This window comes from Gobius niger, assembly GCF_951799975.1.
Source record: "Gobius niger genome assembly, chromosome: 10".
Taxonomy (NCBI): domain Eukaryota; kingdom Metazoa; phylum Chordata; class Actinopteri; order Gobiiformes; family Gobiidae; genus Gobius; species Gobius niger.
In genome coordinates, this window is record NC_136861.1 from 30,184,464 (window position 1) to 30,197,609 (window position 13,146).

Sequence of the window (13,146 nt, forward strand, 5' to 3'; positions counted from 1 at the left end):
GCTCTATACCCCTCATACAGCACCCACTGCTGTCACAGTTCAACACTGGCACATTTAGAAGTATCATACACAGGATTATATATTTTTTTTTTAATTTGGCCAGAAATATTGTTGGCATCAGCCTCTGAAAAAAAAAAAAGACCTCTAATATGTATATATATGTCTATGATTTAAACATTGATTATAATAATAAAGATTTAACTGTAAGCTATTTGAGAGAATAAAAAAATACATTAAATTATATTTCTTAAAATATCGGCCTATATATCATATCGACCATGCCAACCCCCGGCATATTAGTGTAGGACCCCAAAAATCCACATCGGTCGGGCCCTAGTCTGTAAAATACTGATATCTTTTCCTTGTATCAGTCTGTTCCCTCCTGATTGAATAACGGTGCCAGGACTGTAATGACTTTGACGACTCTAACGGCCGCTGGTCCTCGAGTCATGATCCCATCCCTCCTTCGCTCATCACACGTTAACCCTCATGTGAGATGTGCTATTCCTGGTAATTAGAGCCGACTATATGTGGAACAAACGAGCTCTCAGATTCACATTTCATTAGCCCCAGTTAGCCTTTGACATTCAGCACACCCACTCCACGTCAAGGTAAATGTGCGCTACTCTGACCATCCTCAGCATTCGTCAGTTTGCCTTTGGTGAATCTTATATGGAAATACTATATAATCTATGCAGGAACACTGGCTATTAAACCCATCATAAAAGTCAACATAAGAGTCAACATAAGAGTATTTTTTTTGCAATTTAAGTTTGAACTAGTATCATTTACATTTTTGTGGTCTATACAGTGTGTGTGTGAGTTGCCTGTCATAGCCAAATAATATACTTCCATTTAGATTTTATTGATTTTTTTTATGGTGGCAATCACTGTAAAAGTTCTTGTTTGTGTGTTTTCTAATCAATAAACCTTCATTGAACTAGATCTAATCATTTCAGTTCTTAACCTGCCTTCCCTTCAGGTCTTGATGCTACTGTAGCTCTACAGGCGGTCTACTGTAGCGAGGGCAGATGTTCTTCCTCAAATCCACAATCAACCTCTTTATCTTTGATGGATTTAAGATAGAGGCTGTTGTTCCTGCACCAGGTCTCCAGATGTTGCACCACCTGTCTTTATGGTGTCTCGTCGTTCTTGGAGATTATCCCACGATGGCAATGTCATCTGCATATGTAACAATATGGCAGACCGGGGGAGTGGCTGAGCAGTCAAAGTTAGCCCAGTATACAGCAGGGGGCTCAGGACGCAGCCCTGAGGGGAGCCTGTGTGTATCCTTACAACCTGCTCTCCGTTGGGGAGAAAGTCATATCATTTTAAGTTATACATTTTTAAAAGAATGCTGTCATGCATAATTGTTTCTTATGAATATTATTTTAGGCATCTCAGCATTACTATTTAATTTTGTACAAAATAATGTATGTAGAAGCATAAATGAGTGAGGGCTGCTCTAAAAAGCATGAGTAATGGCTTCTGTGCACTTAATGTTTGTGGCCAACTTCCAGTTGGCCAGTCGAGGGTAAAAACGACGTCCTGTCAACATTTGTACGTAACTCAAAAATAAAATAAGATACAACATAAAACAGAAGAAAACTTAAATAAACTTGAAGTTTAAGGCGAGACACTGCAGGTGAATAGGGAAAATAAATTTACAGATGTCAGTTTGAAACTTTGCTTTTACTGGCATAAATGTGAGGAAAATAATACATGGAAAGTTTCTGTCATTTTATGTTTTCATATAAAAACAAGGTGTTTTATGCCAAACGAGCTATAGAGGAGAGGCTAAATGCTAACGCCGTCTGTGCTGTGTTTGTGTGTCTGAGGGCACGATTGAAGACCAGACAGGTACAAATGAACTCATCTAAGCTAAGGTAGGAACATATCTCATTATGTAAAAACGGTGGCCTATTCCTTGAAGTCTAAAATTTTAGATCGCCTGTGGTAAGCGTACCATAGGTTTGTCATCAAAATCTAGGATAAATACAAATTGGATCTCAACAATAGAGGAAGACACACAAAAGTAAACAGAGCATGTATGTTTTTGATGGGAACATTATAATTTGGATTTTGCGGTGACACAGTTCGCTGTGAAATGACGACCGGCTCTCCCACAGTCCTGCTCAGCTCCTGTTTGAACCGGTTTCCCCTCCAGGCCTCAGTCCTGTCCACTCCTGAGCTATGTGCGCCCCCATAGCATCCATAAATAATGCCCATTTGCAGCCACTCTGACATGTGAAGCTCGGGCCCCCTATGGCTGCAGTGGAGGTAGCATAGGACCGGGCTAAAGGAACGAGCAGATGACGGGTACATAGGAGATCAAAGCTAGCCCCATGTGATCAGAAAGATTAAATCAGTCGGTTTGACAGCTTGTTGTTGCTCCTGCATGTATAGATTCAAATATATGTCTCCCGGTGGGCTTCTAAATCAGGCTACACGCCCCGCTCGGGAGAATCTATGGCTGTGTTTGACATGCAGAGTGGTTTTCGGTGCTAAAGCTTGCAATGTTTGAAGTTTCAATATATTGAGACATTTGTTAGTATGTAAATAATATTTGTTTGCATTGGTCGGGAACGAATACACTTTTCCTTATGTATATTTTTCTGTAATCCTCCATGTTCAATCCAGCCCTCTGCCTTATTGAAAATGCCAGCCCACTACAGTGTATGTCAAATGAAGAGAAATCCGTGAAGTTCTTCTGTGTTTTAAGGTCCAGACTTCATCAAACCTTTTCTGATCTGTGTGTGATGAACTTAAAGCTCACAATTTCCAAAGTTTCATTCCTGCTCTCGCTAAATAGACCCATTATTGTGAGTTATACCATAAAAAATACCAAGGCTAAAATGTGTGATGTAGTTGAAAAAGCCTGAATAAAGTATACTATAACAATATTATAAGACCTTTAACCTCTCAACTCCCACCTTACCCGAGCACATTTTCCCCAGTCTGGCTTTACCTAAATCTAAAAACTTCTTGAAAAAAAGTGTCAAAATAGCAACAAAAATTAGATGAAAACAAGGATGAAAATGCGCAAAAAAAAAAACATGGCAACAAAAGAGAGGAAAAGGCAACAAAAGAGCAACCAAAACAAGGCTGAAGATGCAGCAAAAAGCCACAAAAAAGTGACAAAAACTAGGTTGAAAACTAAAAAAATTAAAAGCTAAGAAAAACAAGGATGAAAGCGCAACAAAAAAGCCACAAAAGAGCAGCAAAAACGCGATGATGCAACAAAAAAGCCATAAACAAGGGGGCAACAACGACAAAAAAGATCTGATTAGATCAGTTTTGCCTCTTAGCTTTGAGATAAGGAGACTGGAGAAAATATGCTTAGTAAAGGTGGGGGTTAAGAGGTTAAAAGAAACGTGGGAAAGGCTAACGGCCCACTTCTGGGTGCCGACCCACCAGTTGAGAATCACTGGCTTGGAGCACTGTGTGTTAGCATAGCAGCAGCTCATGTATTTCTCCGGTCAAAAAATGCTTTTCTTACCTCTCAATCCATTAGCGCAGCTCATCCTCGCATCTCAGGGCACCAACAGGCAAAAACCTCCGCCGGAGCTTCACTACTGCAAAGCAACACTCAAGCGGTTTGTTGTGAGGGGGAGCGAGGAACCGGTAAGAGAGACCAAGGCACATTTTTTAGAATGTAGGAACGTGATCAATTTGTGTTTCTTCCTTCTCCTCTGCAATAATTCAAGATTTGATATTGCCATTTTATGATCTTTCCAATATCGCTTTCCCCCTGAATTGGGAGCAGAATCCAGCTATTTCCAGCGGCAGATCATCTCCCTCGACCGCAAATCGAGAGGAATGAATTGCCCTCCGTGTTCCACCGCATGATCATGTCCAATCACGGCGCGAGTTAACTGACACCTTCTCCCCATCCGGTATTCCCCACCAGTCCTCCCCCCAAACCCCCCACTGATGAGGCCGCACTTTACATGCTGAATAATATTTTGACGGAACATCGCCCGGGGGCCGCGGAGAGATCCTTGGCAGCGGGCCCTTCAAAAACAGGCATCCATCACGTCCCCCGAGAGTGTCAAATTAGCAGCGCGCTAAACAGGTGGCTTAGCAGCAGATGCCAAGGAGCTAGCAGGAACAGAGATTGAGGTCATGTTTGTTTAATGGCCCCTGGGGTCAGCTAGCAGATGGATGTGGTGGATTTTTTATTTATTTTTTGGTCTTTGTAATTTTTACTGATGCAGAGAAGAGGAGTGCCGTGTTTACGAGGCTTGTAGTGATAATGGGTAATTAAAAGCGCTCGGCAAAGGATGAAAATTAGGCTGGGATTAAAGTGGATGGTTGGGCCAAAGCGTCCAGGATCAAAACGCTGTGAAAGGCTGCAATCATTTCGAGATGAGTGGCTCGAGATGGGGTTGCAGTTGTGCCCATGAGGAAGTAAGCGGAGGAGGAGCCAGCATGTTTGAAAAAGACACCAGTTAAGAACAAGTCAGTAACTGGTAAAGATGGACAAAAGTAGGGGTTTAGGTATACTCTCGGTGTTAGATTTAAGCGGAGTCTCCACATGTTTTCCGAGATGTCTCTAAAAGGTCTCCTCAGTCTCAAGCAGCTCTGGCAAAGTTCTGAACACTATTTGTTGTCCTCAATCTGGGAGACGTTTCTGTGACGTCCCTGCAATGTCTCCGAGACCGGTCGGATACGAGGAGATCTCAAAGAGTCGCATGGAGTTTCTGTGAGACTATTAGGCACAACTGCTTGAGACCATGCAGAGGTCATGTAGAGACCTCTCAGAGACCTCTTAGAGACCATGCGAAGACCTCTCGGAGACCATGTGAAAACCTGAAGACCTCTCAGAGATCATGTGGAGACCACTCAGAGACCTCTTAGAGACCATGCGAAGACCTCTCAGAAACCATGTGGAGACTTCACAGAGACCTTGCGAAGACCTCTTAGAGACCATGCGAAGACCTCTTAGAGACCATGCGAAGACCTCTCAGAAACCATGTGGAGACTTCACAGAGACCTTGCGAAGACCTCTTAGAGACCATGCGAAGACCTCTTAGAGACCATGCGAAGACCTCTTAGAGACCATGCGAAGACCTCTCAGAGACCATGTGGAGACCTCTCAGAGACCTCTTAGAGACCATGCGAAGACCTCTCAAAGAGCATGCGTCTTATGATTTTTGATTTTTTTTTTGCGAATTCATCCTCGTTTTCGTCTCGTTTTTGTTGCTATTTTGAAGCTTTTTCAAGAAGCTTTTAGATTGGGGTAATGCCAAACTGGAGAAAATATACTCATACACACTTAACCAAAGTTTTCAAATTGAACTGTCCATTTGGATATTTAGAGGGAGAGAAATCCACAATTTAGGGCCAGTAATGATAACCTTTGAATCTTAAAAGCTGTAATTAAGTCGTTCTGCTCAAAAACATCGACATAATGAAGTCGGACGCCAGCGGACCTGGTTTCATAACAGTAAATTCCATCACAAATATTGAATGAGTGTTGCACATTTTCCCCTAAGTTGTCATGTGATGATGAGCTTACACTCCCCATATGTTTCTTACACATAATGATGTATACAGATGTGTCCAGTGGGTGTCATAGAGCATAATGGCCTCCCGCCTGCTGTAAGTCTCCTCTTTACTGTTTCTTACTCCAACTAAATTGGATCCAGAAATGGCCCGAGGCGGCAAACAAGATGATTTAGACGCTAATTTGTGGAAAACAACTCGGAGGTCAATAGAGTCCGCTCACGCATTTGAATTTTAAGATGCTCAGAGTGGGTCTTCCCACTTACGTAAGTGCAACTTCTCCGACCATCTGTTGAAATGAAAGCAGTAACTTTGAGCCAATGAGCTCGTTTCTCTTCACTCCACTTACCTGTTGAACCGAAATCCTATACTATTTACACATTCTACAGCCTTGTCAGCAACATTATGTCACCCATGCAAGAAATACACCGTTGAAAAATCTATCTAGTGACCATTTGTCATCTTAACCCCCATCTGAGCCGATCATATGTTCTCTCACAACTTCCACCAGAGCCTCGGCCTATGACCACTGTGTTCGCCCAAAATGTACATTTATTTCTTTTCAACAGTCCAGCTTTTCCTTCTAGGTCCTCTAGATCCTTCCTTGTAGATCAAGGCTGTGGAACTCTCTGCCCAATGACATAAAATTGCAAACTGATATGAACATCTTTTACTGAGGTCTGAGACAGTGGCTGAAGTCCAGAGCTGCACACATGATATCGTATGAAATGCTGTGTGAAATGTACATTGTTGATACCTCTTCATATACTGCACATGTGATTTGTTGTGTGTCTGAAATCCATTTTCTTCTACTTGTCCGTTTATGGGTTGTGGGGGCAGTCGTCCGAGCTGCCCAAATCACATTGCACCAGCCCTCTATGGCTCCTCGGTGGTCGGTCCACGGAAGGACGGCCTCACGATTCTAACTGGGCCTGATGGTCTCTCATGAGGAGCTTCCGAACCGCTTTTTGCGTGACCCGTCAACCAGGACCTGTTTGCCCTGGGAGACCCTACCAGGCCCACGAAGCCCGTATTAATAAGTAAATGATTAAGATAACCAGGTGGAGCTCGGTGTAGATCCTTCACGATCACTATGTTTACATGTAAAGTCTAGTCTGACTCGGGTTAAGATTAAACTCTGATTTTCCCAAAAGAGCCAGTAAAAGCGGCCTCATCTCCGTTGACATGACAGCCCCTGATCCAGATGGCCTTTGGGACAGTGTTAATTTTGACAACATGTTTTATTTTATTTTTAGTCTTAGTCTTTTGACTAAAATGTAATTTAATTTTAGTCGAGATTTAGTCAAAAAAAACGTTTCAATTTTAGTCTAGTTTTAGTCGAAATTAAGACTAATTTAGTCGACTTTGCATTTATAATATTCATTATAATCATATTTAATCAAGGTCCTCGACTTCATGGAGCTGCTCCACATGAACAAAGCTGCTCCTTTGGCAGAGAATTTAAATGATATGAGGCTCTTTCAGACGGTCATTAGGAGTTTGGATGATTTTGATCCCTTTCATTTTTATTTAGTCTTATTTTAGTCTACTAAAATATCTGGACATTTTAGTCATAGTTTTAGTCTCATGAGAAACTTTTTATTAAGTTTTAGTCCAATTTTTGTCGTCAATAATATCACTTTGACTAAAATTAAGACTAAATATTTTAGTCGACGAAATTAACACTGCTTTGGGAGATGGAAGGGGCGGCGCAAACAGTAAGCAAATAGCTGGTGTTTTGTTTTTATTCATGTCAGTAATCTACAGCAAAAGTTTCATATTAATATATTTCCTTCTTCACCTGCAGCCTTAATCTCAAGCCCTCCTTAACTCAAAGTTGACACTAAATCTATGTTTCCTCAGAGCTATAGTGCACTGCCATTTTTATTTAACAGACCTCTGTTCTAATGTCATTAAATAAAGTGACAAGTCAGCAACCTAGACCTGTGTCAGAGCGGCCTTATGTTTCGTAATCGCCTGGTGTTTTTATTAATTGCCCCCATCAGCACGTCCATAGCTGTTAAGGGTTTTAGAAGTGGCTAAGTGACTGTCATTTGTTTATTATGGCCGAGTGAATATGGGACCAGTATCTGCTTAAGACATCAGAGCTCATCACGGCTTAATGCTCCTCCATTACTGTCCACTGGTGTCATTATGAGGCCGGCTCTGCTCTTGTCATCGCTTTTCCTTGTTATTAAATTTAGCTCTTGCATTATGCATGTGGGATTTTACTGCTGCCTTTGTCAGAATGCCCCAGAGGTTGGTCTTGACGGAGGAGTTGAAAAGAGCCCAATTCGCGCGGGATTAGAACTACCTGGGGACGTCGGTAAAACTGAAATTACCTGGGGATAAGCAATGTCAGTATTTCACTCCCTTTATCCCCCGGAAATGATGGATAGATACTGACACTGAATGATGACGGCAGGGTTTTATTCATCTGTGACGCGAGCGCTATACCAGGTTAGTTTGCTTGTGCTTTGCTTTAGTCAGAAAAAGCATTTCTTACCACACGACGCACGCTACGATGAACGACATCAGCGGCAAAAGAATACAGACGGCCAAAGACCGACAAGTGTGGGATTTAGCTCTTCTCATGGGTTTCCTTTCCCTTCACATTGATGCTCCTCCTCCGTCTAAACTTTGGACCAAATGCATCCAAACTTTTCCTCCATGTTGGTCTTACTTTCGGTAGGATAAACAAACAGCATTTGGATCAGAGAAATGGTACCTGATGTTAGTACTATAGCTTAAATGTCTGTGTACACTGGTGTATGAATAAGAGAGTAAATGGGTGAGTGGAGCCTTGCTGTAAAGTGCTCTGAGTGCCTAATGTAGGTGGAAAAGAGCTATATAAGACTATTCACAAAAGGTACAAATCTGGGGGGAATTTTACCTTCCAAATTATATTGTAGCTCTACCACTATGGTGCACTATTTTTTGTGATAAATATAAGTATTTTCTGGAGGTAATTTTCCAACCCTGAAGACAAAATCGCCCCTTCTCTGCTCATGTAATTTTAGCAGTAGTAGAAATATAAATACCACAGCAAAAAGTGAAGTTACTTCACAATGCAGTTATAAGGAGTTGACATCTGCAACACAGCTTCATAAATGTCTAAAACACAAGCTAGCACGCGTTTTCACTGAGTCACGGCTCTGGTCAATCGGGTGTTTATGGGACTCTATTGGTTATAAAAGTTAATCCACTTTGGTTCTGGCCAAGATTCACCAAGCATCAGTGACGGTCACAGAAAAACACTATTTTGGCTGAGAGTCGCTGAATCCTGGAGAGAAATTACAACTTCTTGCAAGTAGCCTCTTCTGTACGAAGGTTGAATAAACTCTCGTCCTGGAAGCCAAACACACTTTTCTCCGTGACATCATCGTTGGGTAAGAAAAAAGAACAGGTGTCCAGAGTAGGTTAGAAAGAGCTCCTTCTTCACAACTTCGGTGAAAACATGACATGACGCTCAGGGGTGCGACGGTTTTCTCTGAAGGGGCAGCGCGGACACCTCGGGCACTTCTTTTTTTCTTTATTTCTTTCTTAAGACAGAAATATTGAAAATGCTGTTTTACAAATTAAAATCAGCCTGTAAGGAATTACATTACAGACGAGCACTTCTGTTCCTTTCCGACGGCAGAGTGGATCAACTTAGATTGCATAGAACTGTATGAATGAAGCCAAAAAACACTCTGGGGGTGTTTTTGCATGATATAGGACCTTTAAACAATTTTTGCAAAGTTGGCAGTGTGTGGGAATTATTATTTTTCATTCATTCCCATTACTGACAGCAGGGGGCATTCCTTGCCAATGCCAAATCCTGACTAAAACTGAGAAACCGTCTTTTATTTACACCCACCCACAGTATTTCCAGTAAAATGTACAATATCAACGCTAAGGTGCATAAAAGCAAGTTTATAGGCCTCAATTTTGTAAGATTTTCAGCTAAACTTACATTACACCATGGTGATTTAAAGTTTATTATGTCAATTTGCCTAATATGTCTCTACGGAGGCCTTTCCCTTACTCTGCACTGAAGCTGCAGCCATAGTTCACAGAGCTGTCGCCTGCAGCCCTGTGTTCACTATTACCATTAATGACTCCAGGAGAACAGGCGATTCCTCACTCACTGCTGCTGCTGCTGCACCACCGGCCACGAGCTGAAGGCGCAGTATACGCCTCGCTTTTCTATTACAGCCGCGGGTCGGGCTCGTGGTCCCGAATCTGATGATGTCCAAATCTCACTGATGGAGGGCAGAGGCCTTTACTCTATGGGCGAGGCAGAGCTTTGGAAAGAAAAATCAAAACTGAAAAATCCATAAGTGTTTCCTTTGAGTGAATAATGTGTCTTCTGAAACTATTCAGGACTTCACCCGAGCCCCCCAAAACTGAGCCAAATATATTTCTATTTCTGCACCAAGTATCATGCATGATTGGTTAAAAAGATTGTGGTGCACTGTATCAATCTTGTGTATTGTATTGGCTAAAATCAGCGTCACAGGAAAAGTCTGGCCACTTGCAGTAATCACAAGGTTTCATTTGACCGATTGTGGCTTTAATAACTACTTTTGCGAACTTGTGCACTAATAGATACAGACGACATCTTTGGGAGCAGCCACAAATGGGGGAAATAAACAAATTGCTCTTCCACCTGCTGCTGCTTTAACAGGATCTAGCAGACGGTCACACATTACTCCCTCTTTATCCTCTCTGCACTGGCTCCCCATCATGCATGGTCAGGCTCACAAATACGTAGCTGACCTGCTGTGCCCCTACTCCTCGGATCGCACCCTTAGGTCCTCGGGCCAGAGCCTCCTTGCTGTCCCAAGGACCCACTTTAAAACCAGAGGGGACTTGTCTTTTGAAGCCGTTGCTCCTAAATTGTGGAATGACCTCCCTCTTTCGCTGCGTAGAGCCGACTCTGTTGATTCCTTCAAAAAGCAGCTGAAGACGCCGCTTTTCAGACGAGCTTTCAGTTGACAAGGCTGTGATTGTTTCTATGTAAAAAAAAAGAAGAAATTCTGTGATGTCATGTTTTTGTGATCCTTTGTGAAGCACTTTGTGAGAGGTATATAAATAAAGTTTCTTCTTGTTCTGCTCCAGCACGACTTTAAGAAATAATGAATTCATGGATGTATTTTCTACCAAATAAAGATACAGAGTAATGGAGATGAACAACGTGGTTCAACAGCCCAGATTTGTACATATAATGGAAGACAAGGGAATACTAACCATAATACTAAGCTTCATGCTACAAGCGCTAACTAGTGGACGATTTGTAGCCTTATAACATTCATAATGACACAATTTTGACTTTTTTTTGTGTGTGCTCAATCTGGCCACACCCCTTTGTATGACCCTTGCCATTTGTAGTGTGTGGGGCTGTTTGGTCAGAGCACCCTCCACTGGTACTTTAGTCTATTTTAAATGACCTTTATTTAAAGGGGCTAGATGCAAGTTGGCCATTTTATACTCACAACTGCCACCTCAGGTCATATGTGTAACTGCGCCTTCTATATTAAGCTTGTGCATGACGGCACTTCGGACCCAAAGTAACAACTTTTTGAGTGACAGTGCAGGATTTTAGAGGCAGTTGTGGTGAACAGGTCTGGGCTCATTCTACACATTAGGACATGGCTGGAACATGTAGGGGGAGGAAAATACAATACATAATTTTAACATTTTTAAACTCTGTAGAGTCCCTTTAACCAGGTTTTCAGGGAAGTGCTGGTCCACGAAACTATCGTACATGGTAGGGGAAACCAGAGTACCCAGAGGAAGCCTACACATACATGGGAAGAACATGCAAACTCCACACAGAAAGGCCCCGTCCAGGTGGGAATCGAACCTGGGACCTTCTTGTCATGAAGCACGAGCACTAACCGTTGCACCACCGTAACAGGGGAATTAACCACAACAGCATGTGAACAACTCGTGATAAAGTCCACTGACGGTCAATGTTGAGACTTAGAAACAGCTTGAACGCCCAAACTCAGAATATTTTGATTTTTTTACTTTAATGCCTTAACATAAAGCAAATATAATGTATCAACAAATAAACTAGAGGATCCTCCCGGCGTGATTGGCAGCTACACTTCCATCACTCTACCCATGGGCAGTTGTACGATATCACTGAATGTCAAGAGTGAATAAATAATGGTCTACTGATGGGATTTTCCGTATTGCTGTAGCTCGTAAGTCAGAGAAAAACACCTCCACCAGGTCGGGCACTCTTAGCTTCTGCATTCAGGCCCTGCTCCCGACATCCCCCTAATGGCGCATTAGTGTAATGTATTCACGCGGAACAGGCGCCGGTTAGAAACGCACTTGTCTGCAACATTTATTTGGTGCTTAATGGGATTCAGGCCCGAAGACACGAGTTGCGATTCCTCCCGGTGCTTATTGAGCAGTTGCTGATTCCGTTGGCGAGGAGCGGGGGGGGGGGGCTCGTGCCGACTCAGCGCTATTGGACCAGGAGACTAGTGATGGAGTCGACTGTTTTCCCAAGGACTGGTTCAGGTTCAGAAACCGGCTTCTCTCCCGAAGGCTGTGGAGGCCTCGTGAGACCAGCCTTTGTGCGTAATACGAAAAACCAAAGACGTTTTTTTTTTTTTCCAGCATGAGATGAAGTTAAACTGTAGTTTCAACCAAGACTAGTTTCCAACATCAGCAAAGTGTTTGACAAGTGCGGATCAATTTGAAACATTGAAGGTTCGATTTCTATTTAGATTCAAAATGTGCAGACCCTCTTTTCCCTGTCTGTTTGTCCATGTGATTGGTGTTAGTGCGAGATAATGTAAGAATAATGTAAGAGATAACGCTTGAGGATCAATAGTTTTTTGGATTTTCACTGTTGATTCAACCGTATCCATGGCTACGTAGACATTCCATTCCGAAAATCTACCAGAAATCCTAAACAACCTGAAATAAAATTGAGCCTGAAGCATCATTGGCGCCACCGGTATGGAAATTACAAATACGTGGGCAATTTGCTGTGGAAAAACATCTTTATGGACCTGATTTTTTCATTTGTTTTTTTTATTAAAAAACAAACAAATTAATTGAAGACAAACAATTACCCTGGGGATCTCAGCAAAATAAAAATAAATAATAATAATTAAAAAAATAATAATGAAAAATATATCCACACACCTATACATGTATACATATATATATATATATACACACACACATACTCACATATACACGTACCCATACACACTTACAGACACACATACATGCATGTGTATAAATAAAATGAATACGTTGCAATTAATGAAAGACTAAAACAATAAAGTCAACTTATAATAAATAGTCCAAACAGATTGTTGATCTCCATTCAATTAGACATATTAGGGCTGCATGATATTTAACAAAGAAAGTCACAGTACAGCATTAAAGGGTGCAATAAATTGTTTAAGTTCTCCTTCTGAGGACGATTCATCTTCCAACTAATAATCCTTGTTATAATATTACGAAGCAGCCTCGAAGATCTTTTAACTTAAAAAGTCCATAAATGCATTCCAAATTTTGTTAAATTCTGTTGTTTTATTTTTAACCTTGAATGTTAATTTTTCAAGTGCCAGTGTAGCGGACATTTCCTTTAGCCAATGTTCATACTGAGGTCTGTCATTGTCT